Genomic DNA, 10,065 nt, shown 5'->3' with positions numbered 1-10,065 from the left:
TGTAGCTTTGTCTCTACCAAGTAGCTATATAAGTTGTTAAGTGACATTATTTGAAACTAAATAATGTATTTTCAATTACTTAATAATAATATTAACAGGCTTTCTCAACCATGATATTTTATGTATTTTCTTCTAAAGCAGAGATCTGAGACCACAGAAACTAGTTTAGCCCATGTAAGAACTAAAAATGTTGCCACAACATCTGTAAAGGAACACGAGGGCCAAAGATGCTGCAAAAATAAATGGGATCGTTTGGAGCATGAGATAACCCATGTTTGGAGATTTTCCTGTAATTTAGCAGTTCTTCTCTTCTATCTAAACTCTTGTGGTTTCCCAGTCCTTGACATCAAATTTCAAGATCTTGGTGCACACTGGATTCTGGGCACAGATTTATGGAGGATATTACCAATCCAAAACAGAATCTGTCAGAAAATGTCTGTGTTGTGATATTTCTGAAACATAGATAGTCTCAAAGGCTTGAGAAGTGTCATGCCAGCTTCAGTGCTTTAATCAAAAGCATCTTCAAATCAATAGATCTGCTCTTGTATTTTCCATATGCTCTTCTTGTAAAGTAGTCTGCCATCACATAAAGTCCTGTAATTGCATGATACAGTGATAACATCTTTCTGAGAATACCTGGTAATAACTAAGCTTTATAAGGGAACAAATCTTAGCATTCACAAAGGCCACTGCCTCTGCCATTTGTGTCTTGAATTTTTGATGCTAAAAAATGGAGCAGTGTGTTGTGGCATTATTTATGATGCCTTGGGGAGAAATTTTAAGTGATGGCTCTGCCTGTGATGAAGTAAACATTAGAGCTGGTGGGGAATAGATTCTTCTCCCATCATGAAATTGCTTCCTAAGAAACTTGTTTAGTAGAAATTTATATGTAGTCAATTTTTTTTTTTCCACTGGAGAATATTATCACAACATTTTCAAGGACGTTCATTATGAAGAAGGCAGTTCTGGATGTAAATAGTGTATTCAGCTGGATGACATAGGAGCCTGATGTAAACACATCTGGCACATGCTCAGGTGTGAGTATTTAGATTTTTGGAGAGAATATTCACTTTTTTAATGAACTGACGTTGTGATGTATAGTTCTGCAATCTAACAGTGAATAAAGAAGATGGGGTGCATCACTAAAACCAAAGGAAATAATGCGTGCTTCCCATTTTTCTTTTTTTTTTTGTTAATGAATTCTGTTGCTTCTTCTAATGTGGGACACCTGTAGACATCCTACATGAGGCAATGGTGATGGATGCTGGGTTCACATCACAAGCAGTCCTAGGATGCACAGGGGAAGTCATCAGCCTGGATTTGCTCTTCAGTGGTGTACTGGGTCTTACCTGGGAGTCATTAGTGGGTGAGGTGGTTATAGATGCAACTGCACTGCAAAAACTTTCAACATTGTGGTGAGAGAGCAGGACAAATTAATTCAGCATGCAGATGTTACATTCAGAAACAAGGAGCGACATTAAAAGGCAGTAATTAGTAAAAAAAAAGTCACACAGAACAAGCTCAACCTCCCTCAACAGTCTGAAATGCTAGAAGCAGTGGTGAAATGTGTGCCAAAAATCAAAAAAATAAAAAGTGATAAAGAACAACGTGGTCAACAAAAAGTTTGAGTGGCCCTAGAGAAGACAAAGATTGGAAAGAAACAAAGAGTTTTCTTTGTCCAGGAAAAACAAATATTTTTTTTAATAAAAGTAATGGCAAGGCTCATAAAATATTTGAGATGAAATTTAAACATGAGAATAAAAGGGCTGAAAAAAGCATTTGGAAAACACCTCACAAAAGACACTCAAGCCAAGAGTAAAAAGGTTCCTTAGATACATCTAAAGAAAGGTAATGAATTGGTAGAAAAATATAAAAGGGATCTTACTGATAAATGAGACTTCATGGACATTAAGACATTGCAGAACAGCCCATTGGAACTTTGATGAATGCATTGCTGAAAGGGTTGAAGACATTCCCACACTGGGTGCATTCCTCAGGGCCTGTGGGTCAAAGGAACGAAATCAGTGTGAAGAAAATATGTGGGAAATATTAGCTCCAATAGCTGAATTAGATAGTGCAGGCCAAGGTTTGTAACCTCTCTTTATGCCTGATAACTGATGAGCTGGCAGTGTAATTCCCAACAACCCAAGGGTTCCTCTGTTCATGGGGATGATGAACCATGATTCTGACTTCCATCCCCTGTAAAGTGCTGGACTTCAAAGAATAAGTTTTCTGAGTATTCTTGAGAAGTTGTCATGTTCCCATAACTCCTGAGAAGGAGATGTCATGGTAAGGGAATCCTGCCCCAGCATCCTGCTGCAGTTTTGGAAATATTTCAGAAAGCTGGTGTGCCACTCTTGCGTTGAGAATAACACAGGAACAAGCAGGAGGCAGTATTGTAGAAAAGAGCAAAGAAGACTTTATTCAAGAGAACTGCGTGCGTTTTTATAGAGTGATGTAATACATTCTGTTTGACTGGTTAACTAACAAAAACATCTTTCTCACACACTGTCTTTGAGAAGAAGAGAAAGAAGAAGTAGAAAAATACCACCTGCAAATTGTTTATACTTTACAAGTTATCACGTCTTTGCAACTCCCTAAAACTTCTCACAGGCCGCTGTGAGAAGCGCTTGCCGTTTTCCTCTCTCTGTCCCATGGCATCCACACTGCTGGATGGAGGGCATGCAGTATACGTCATGTGTTTGGATGGGTGGCTACTTGGCTGCAGTTTTGGAATGTTTCAGGAAGCTGGTGGATGGATCATGTGTTTGGATGGGTGGGTACTTGGATGAGCACCAGATGTTGCTCAAGGAAGGAAGCGGCCTCACTGCTTACAGGAGGAGAGCCTGGGTACAGGGTGGAAGCTGGTTAACTACTGGGAAGGTTAGCAATGGGAAGGTAACAAATGGGAAAGGAGTTTAACAAATGGAAAGGAGAGGACAGGGCCTAGAGGTCACTTTGCAGGATGGAGAAGAGTGAGTGTGGGAGTGATGAAGGCAGTGGATAAAGTGAAGACAGAGCTACTATTCACCAGATCCATCAGCAAACAGAGGGCATTTAGAATGGATCAGAGAAAGTGGGGAGGTTTGCATGCTTTCCCTAAACAGCATTTCCTATTGGGATCTCTTGTCCTACCCATCGTGGCCCCACTTCTGGTGCTGCACCCTGCCTAGAGACAGGCACACTAAGATTATGGCCTTGGTCTCTTTGGGCTTTTGAGCCCCTTTTCACCTAATGAGGCAGGCACTTCCTCATTTGAGTGGAAAACAAGGCTATGCCTTCTGCTCCTAAAAGATGCTGCCTTGTTTGAGAGCTGGTGGTCTCTCACACTTGCTGAGGTTCAGTCCTGGGGCATTGCATCTTGTGGAGGAGGAGGAGGATGCTCAGAGTCTTATCCTCTGTAGGCAGAGAGATGGATGGGAATTATTTAAACTCAGAAATATTGTAGTGAAGCACCAGGTGGAGGACTGTGAGGTGGGATGGGGGTTGGGGGTAATACCCTCCTGGGTGATAAACAGAGATCTTTGGAGCCAGGGATGGACAGACAATGAACTATAGATCCTCACAACTTCTGCTGGATGCCCAAAGCAGAAGTGTGAGTTGTCTGAGGTTACTGTGTTTGTGTAACACTCTGTGTGTCTGACAGAGCCTCCTTAAAGAAATGCCACTTGCTTGCAAGCCAGCACAAGCTTCTCCTGCTCATTTCCCATCGGGGCAGGGGGGTGCTGCTGTGTGGGGGGTGCACACAGCTCACCTTTAACTATGGATGAGGAAAAATTTATAATGCCATGCATGCTTGGTTTTCTGATCTGAGGGAGGAAACAATCAGAATGAACTTCTTCCTGCCAAGATTTATTACCGTGTTTGCTGCAGTTCAGAGGCTAGACTAGTAAATCTGAGTACATTGATAAGGCAGTTTGAGCTGATATAATTTCTTTGGTATGTATGCTGACATTTCTGGAGAAAGGGTTGCAGTCTTTAATGGAAGGATGCAGTGAAACAATGTAGATTTATTTTCCTGGTAATGCACTGGATTCTGAAATAAATTGTCTATTTTTCATGATTTAGGACAGAATGAGGAAAAAGAGAAGCGTGAGATACTGGTTAGAAGAATACATCAATGTGTAAATTAAAGTGCAGTACAAACTAACAATGACTTTATTTTGAAAAGTTTGGAAAAATTTTGGTTTCAAGGATCAAAAAGGCATGTAAGTGGTTTAGGACAAAAATAAAGATCATGATAAAAATTACCTTTTTGTTAGCAGAGAAGTGGTAAATATTTTTTAAAAGTAGTTAAAAATATGACTGTAAGAATAGATGTACTGCTTGGCATTCAGCAGTTGAAATGGATTCCTGCTATTTGTACTGTATGAATACAGTGTTTAGCAGTAGCTTTTCCAATATTTATTCAGTTAGCCATGGGTTGTATTCAAAATGTATTTCTTTTGTTGTGTATTGTAAATGCACTCCTTGGACCCCCCAACTGGAGAAAAGCTGAGCACTTTGAGGTCACACATCTCTGGTCCCTGGGCAATCACTCCATTGTGTCCTTCAGTGAGCTCCTTAATGGTATCACAACAAGCTGCATACCGCTCTACAATAAAAGGAATTCTTGTATTAGTGGAAAGCACTGGGCTATCAGAAATAGAGTCAGCCTAAGGCAGGAAATGACCGTACCATTTCATTTCCAAATACTTGCAAGTGATTTATTTTAAAGCAAAACAAAGGAATGCTATGTGTATTCACACTCAAATTATCAGAGGAAAAGACCTAAGGTACCACTAATCTTAGTTAGCCCAGTAAATCATCTTCCTTGCCAATAATGAGATTTTTTTGATTATATTTGTTTTAGAATTGTATTCTTAAACACATTTTTAAAAGAAGCACTCTGGAGATTTTACAGAAGAAACAGCTCAATTAAACAGGCTAGTTTAGTGACCATAACCCTCCCATCTTATCTAACTGAAGCTCATCAAAGCCCAGACTGGGTTTCAGCAGCACTACTTCAGCTTTTCAATGCCCTCCATGACCATAAAATGTAAATAAGAGTGGATTTTTCCCTTTGATTTTCACCTGTAATACACAGGCATAAAATACCTACTTGGGCTTTCAGTTCATCTCCATTATCTATGCCCTGGTTTGCTTCTCCCTGCGGAGTGGGTGCCCTGAGGCTCCAGGGATGCACATTAAAACTGCTCCTGGCGTGCTGCATTGCACCCAGTGCTCCTGGGAAGCAGCACCTGCGTGCAGAGCACAGATCAGGCCAGGTCCTGGCAAGCCCTCAGCTCCTGATCTCTCAGTGCTCTCTGTCAGCAGGTTGTCTGAAACGCATCTGTGCAACCTGATTTTCCTCCCATTGAAGTCTGCTCATGGAGGCTGATGCACACCCCATGTGTATTTCATCCTGACATCAGACGCAGATCAGAGGGACTCCTGGGTCTTGCTGTTCACAGTGGGCAGAGGTGCCCAATGACTTTGTTGGTGCTTGGGTCAGAAGCCTTATTTTAAGAGCTTGCTGGGATGAAAGAAGATATGCTGTGATCAGAAAGGTGGTGTCAGAGGGAGAGCTGTCAGCCGTGGGTGTAGATCAGTCTCTCTTTGGGAAAAGGAGCTGGTGGTAATAGCCTGCAGTGCACATAACAGCACTCAGCATTTATGGCCAAGTAATCTGACCAGTGCTAAATGCTTTCAGGGAGGAAATAAGGGAGACAAAAAAAATCCCCCACCATTAGGAAATGCTCATCAATGAAAAGATTAATGCAATGTATAAATCTTAAGATGGCTTGAGGTACTGCATGTAGGTGGGAAATGCATCTTAACAATGCAAGATTTGTCAGGTGATTGAAAGATGAGAAAACTAAGTAGCTGTGCTGGGTGCAGTGGTCAGTCCATTTTACTGATGTTCCAAATAGTGTTATTGGTACAAAATAGCCTTAAGCAAGAGACTGGATCTGTGAAAAGACCTCTTCCTAAATAAGATTTCTTCCCAAACTGAGGGGGTTCAGCTGCTGTTCTTGTATTGGGTAGTTTTGTAAAATTTCTGCTTGTCAAGAGGTGGTTCAGCCAAAACTATGAATATCGCTTTGGAGTTTTAGAATATTTATAATTTTTCAAGGCAAAGGGGAGATGGGCATGATATATGTACATTTTTTATTTCAATTGATCTTGTAATTTTCCTGTCCCAAAGATGAAGGTAAATATTTTGTTGCAGCTAAGAGACAGATGTGTGCTGTGTATTTTCAAGTAAGTCAGATTAAGAACAGCCCTTTATCTAACCCTACAGCTTGTGCCTCAAAACCATCTCAATCAGTGGAATCAGAAGCTGCTTAGTCCAGCTGAGGGCACATTACAAGAAAATTCCTGTCATTTAGTCTTCCTCCTGTAGTTTTCTTTATTAGATTATTCCTTTATTTTTAGTTATACTCTGGGCAGCACAAATCTGCTCACATATAGGCATTTTTAGATGGTGTTTTTGTGACTCATATGTCTGTATTTGAAAGATTCTGTTCCTTGGATGGGTCTCATTTCCCAAAGGGCTTGCAGAGGTACAAGAAACTCTCAGAATACACTTTCAGGAGAAGCTTTTTCTTATAACCAGAGTTATTCCAAATGGATATTCTGGTAGTGTCCAACAACCCTAGTGACAGACCCTTTTTTTGCAAGAGGCTATTTTGATTATATTGGCTACAATCAATAAACAATCCCAGCCACAAGTGTGCGATTCAAGGTCTGTCTACGTTGCAGCTGATTAGGGCATTTCCAAACATTTCCACCCAGCTCACAGGCATGAGCTGTGAAACCCACCCAGGTATTCCTGCCCAGGTTCTCCAGAGAAACAGCGAGGGAATTCAGGGATGGTGATGCTCAGCCTGTCTGAGTTCAGGCATGACTGGAGATTTGCTGGCCTCTTTGTTTTCCAGCCTGATCTCTCCATTTTAGAATGCACAAACCAACTCTTTTTTTTTTTTAGTGGAGTAGCTGAAACTTGCGGGTATTTAGTTGGAAAGTAGATTCAAAGACACCTAAGAAGTTACTCTGGAAGGATGCTCTCAATACCCATGTAGGGCAGGCCCTGGTCACATGAGCCTGAGAAGCCCAGAAGGAGCCCAGAAAGACAAGAACCAAAGGCACCCATCCTTTCCTAAGACTTTGTGTAGTCCTCTGTTAAACTTGGCATAAACAGCTTGTCTGAGACTCATAGGAATTCTGTGAGAGGTGAAAAAACAACACTCCAATCCCAGACAAACCATTCTTCCCCAAACCACTATTGTTGATGGATGAGCGTTTTCCCTTCGCTCCCCTCACACGTATGGATTTTTGACTTGCCTGTACAATCAAATATCTCCTGTGAAATCACAGCATCAATGTGTGCTGATCATGAGCATCCCACAGGCTGCTGGGAATGCTGTGTGATTGCTCTCCTTACTTGGCTCTGGTGTTGATGGCTCCCATGATTGCTGGAGCACAAAAATGCCAGCCACTATCTCTGCAGTGGATTTTGCCAGTGATGACCCTTTGAAAAGCTGATGACCCAAAACAGGAGATATGAGGTGACTGTCTGGGTTTGGGGGTATGAAAGGCTTTTCTATCACATGGTGTTTTGGAAATGTCAGCTGTAATTGAAACTTAATCTTCCAACAAGTTTCATCTGGCTGTTATTTGCAGACAATGTGAATGTTGCATTTTAATAAATGGCATCTAAACTAAAAGGTTCTGTTGATTTTGTCTGGTTTTTTCCCAAAAGGTACTGACAGCTGGGGTGTGGGTCCTAGATTAATTTGCCTTTCACAAATCAGATACTTCCTCTTCCCCAAATATAACTTTTAAAAAATAGTCTGGGTAGCAAAAATCCAACATCCCAAAACTTTGACCTGCTGTAACAGGACAAGTAATACTGATTCCATTTGGGAACTGGCAGAGCTGAAGAGTAGGAGCAAAAAGAGAAATCTAAACGTGTGTCTGCACCTAGCTGGTAGATATTGCCCAAAATCAAGGAGCAAGCAGATTTAGGTCAATGTAATCAGAATTTATGCAGCACCTAACTGCATAGAAGAAATAAGAAATATTTCTTACATTTAAGAAATATATTCTTATATTTTTATATAAGAAATAAATTTTGCAAAGGCAGTAGAACATAAAAAGTTGCAGAGGAAGTTAATCAGAAATATGAAAGTTTCTATAGCAGAAAACACTGAATAGACTAAAATTTCAACACCAAGAGATGACTGGGGGTGATATCAGATGGTTAGAAGAGTTGAATAAAGGATAATTATTCACTGTATTTTATAATAGAGTGTCATCAGAATGTAAGGCATTGCTACCAGAAAATTTCACACAAGAAAAAGGAAGAAATGTATATGGAAGACAGTTGGTTGTGTCAGTCAAGCATAAAAGTCAAGTGTAGCACCCAGTTCAAGTATTCTCCAAAATGTTGGTTGCTGGATGATCTGGAACAATCAGAAACAGTTAATGCTTCACACATTTCTTACACCTTCGCATTGCCACTTGTTGCTATTCAGTATCAGAAACTTGTGTGGCAGCTCTGCATGTAGTAGTAGTAGTAGTAGTAGTGATAATAATAATAATAATAATAATAATAATAATAATAATAATAATAATAAATCTGACTTTGCCTTTTGAGTGGCATTCAAGGATGAGCTCCTCCTGCTATCTTGGCGTGGATCCCACCATTCTGAACCCAACTGAAGCCTTGGACGAGCCTGTCCATCAGCTTCCCAGAATTTTCTGTACTCCTCTTTGGCCTTGGCATAGAACTTCCTTGGGTGACTAATGCCAATTGCTCAGGGTTGAATAGATGTGCCAGTTCTCAGAAGCAGGTCACCTCAAAAGATTTGGTGATCCAGGGTTGGACAAAGAGCCACTTGGTCTTTGTCCAGAGCAGCCTAAATAGATGAGACTGTGTAGCTGGACTGCAGTCACATTCGGGGTGATGATAGATACTGGTCTAAATGTTCCAGTCTAGCACTTGAGAGATTCCTCCAGGGACCTCACCTGTGGGGAAGTTACATGACAGAGGACCTACACCAGCACCTTATAGCTGTCCTGACTGCTGGGTGTCGTGATGTAACGCAGCAGGCAGCTAAGCTCTGCACAGCTGCTCCTCCTCTCCCTTCTCCTTCCCTGCAGTGGAGTGGAGAACTGGGGAAAAAAGTCAAATTCGTGGGTTGAGATAAAGACAGTTTAATAGGACAGAAACAGAAGGGAAAAAAACAGCACTAATAACAATGATACAAGAATTAGAGTGTACAAAACAAGTGATGCACAATGTATTACTCACCACCCACCAGCTGATGCCCAGCCAGCTCCCAAACACTGGCCTCTGGCTAGGTTTCCCCCCAGTTTGTATGCTGAGCATGGAGCCATATGGTATGGAATATCCCTTTGGCCAGCTTGGGTCAGCTGTCCCAGCAGTGTCCCCTCCCACCTTCTTGTGTGCCTCATCCTACTTGCTGGTGGGGTGGGGTGAGAGCCTGAAAGGTCCTAGACTGAGTGTAAACAGTGCTTAGCAACAGCTAAAACACCAGTGTGCTGATAACAATCAACATTGCTCTCATCCTCAATCCAAAACACTGCGCTATATTTGCTACTAGAAATAATATTAACTCTATCCTAGCTGAAATCAGAGCAATGTTAAGCCCTTATTCTATACAATTTATGTCATTCCCAGCTCCCACACTTTTCAATAGATCCTAAGAAACCACCATCACTTTTCCTGTCTTCTATAAACACAGATATCATTCCCTTAGTCTATGTGCCATTCCCCTAACAACTCCACTGACTTCATTTAGTCCATGACTTTGGGTTTCATGTGTCATTTTGCTTCTTGGGACAGGAGAGGTGGTGTGTGGTGTTGGATTTTTGCCTGCTCAAGTCAGTTGTGATTCCATCACTGCTGTGCTAGTTCAGCTCTATCTGGTCTCTGTTTTTGCTCAGACTCATCAAAGTTTGTTCTTCATGAATGTGGGTGATTCCTACTGTAATACCCCTGATGTTGCGTGTAGCCAGCCCAGCAGTGGTGACATGAGTGTTATATGGCATCATATA

General features: G+C 41.3%; 1 long non-coding RNA gene across 1 annotated transcript; it reads right to left on the bottom strand.

Annotated features, from left to right (window-relative positions):
- LOC141728597 (uncharacterized) lies at positions 1-9,448 on the bottom strand. The gene is made up of 3 exons (XR_012579710.1): positions 9,299-9,448; positions 1,886-2,000; positions 1-1,349 (listed from the first exon to the last, which is right to left on the bottom strand). It is a non-coding gene; the product is annotated as an uncharacterized LOC141728597 (long non-coding RNA).
- Between the last annotated feature and the right edge of the window lie 617 nt (positions 9,449-10,065).

This window comes from Zonotrichia albicollis, chromosome 3, assembly GCF_047830755.1.
Source record: "Zonotrichia albicollis isolate bZonAlb1 chromosome 3, bZonAlb1.hap1, whole genome shotgun sequence".
NCBI classification, from domain to species: Eukaryota; Metazoa; Chordata; class Aves; order Passeriformes; family Passerellidae; genus Zonotrichia; species Zonotrichia albicollis.
The sequence above is the reverse complement of the archived record's forward strand: the minus strand, read 5'-3'. Positions and strand labels throughout refer to the sequence as shown.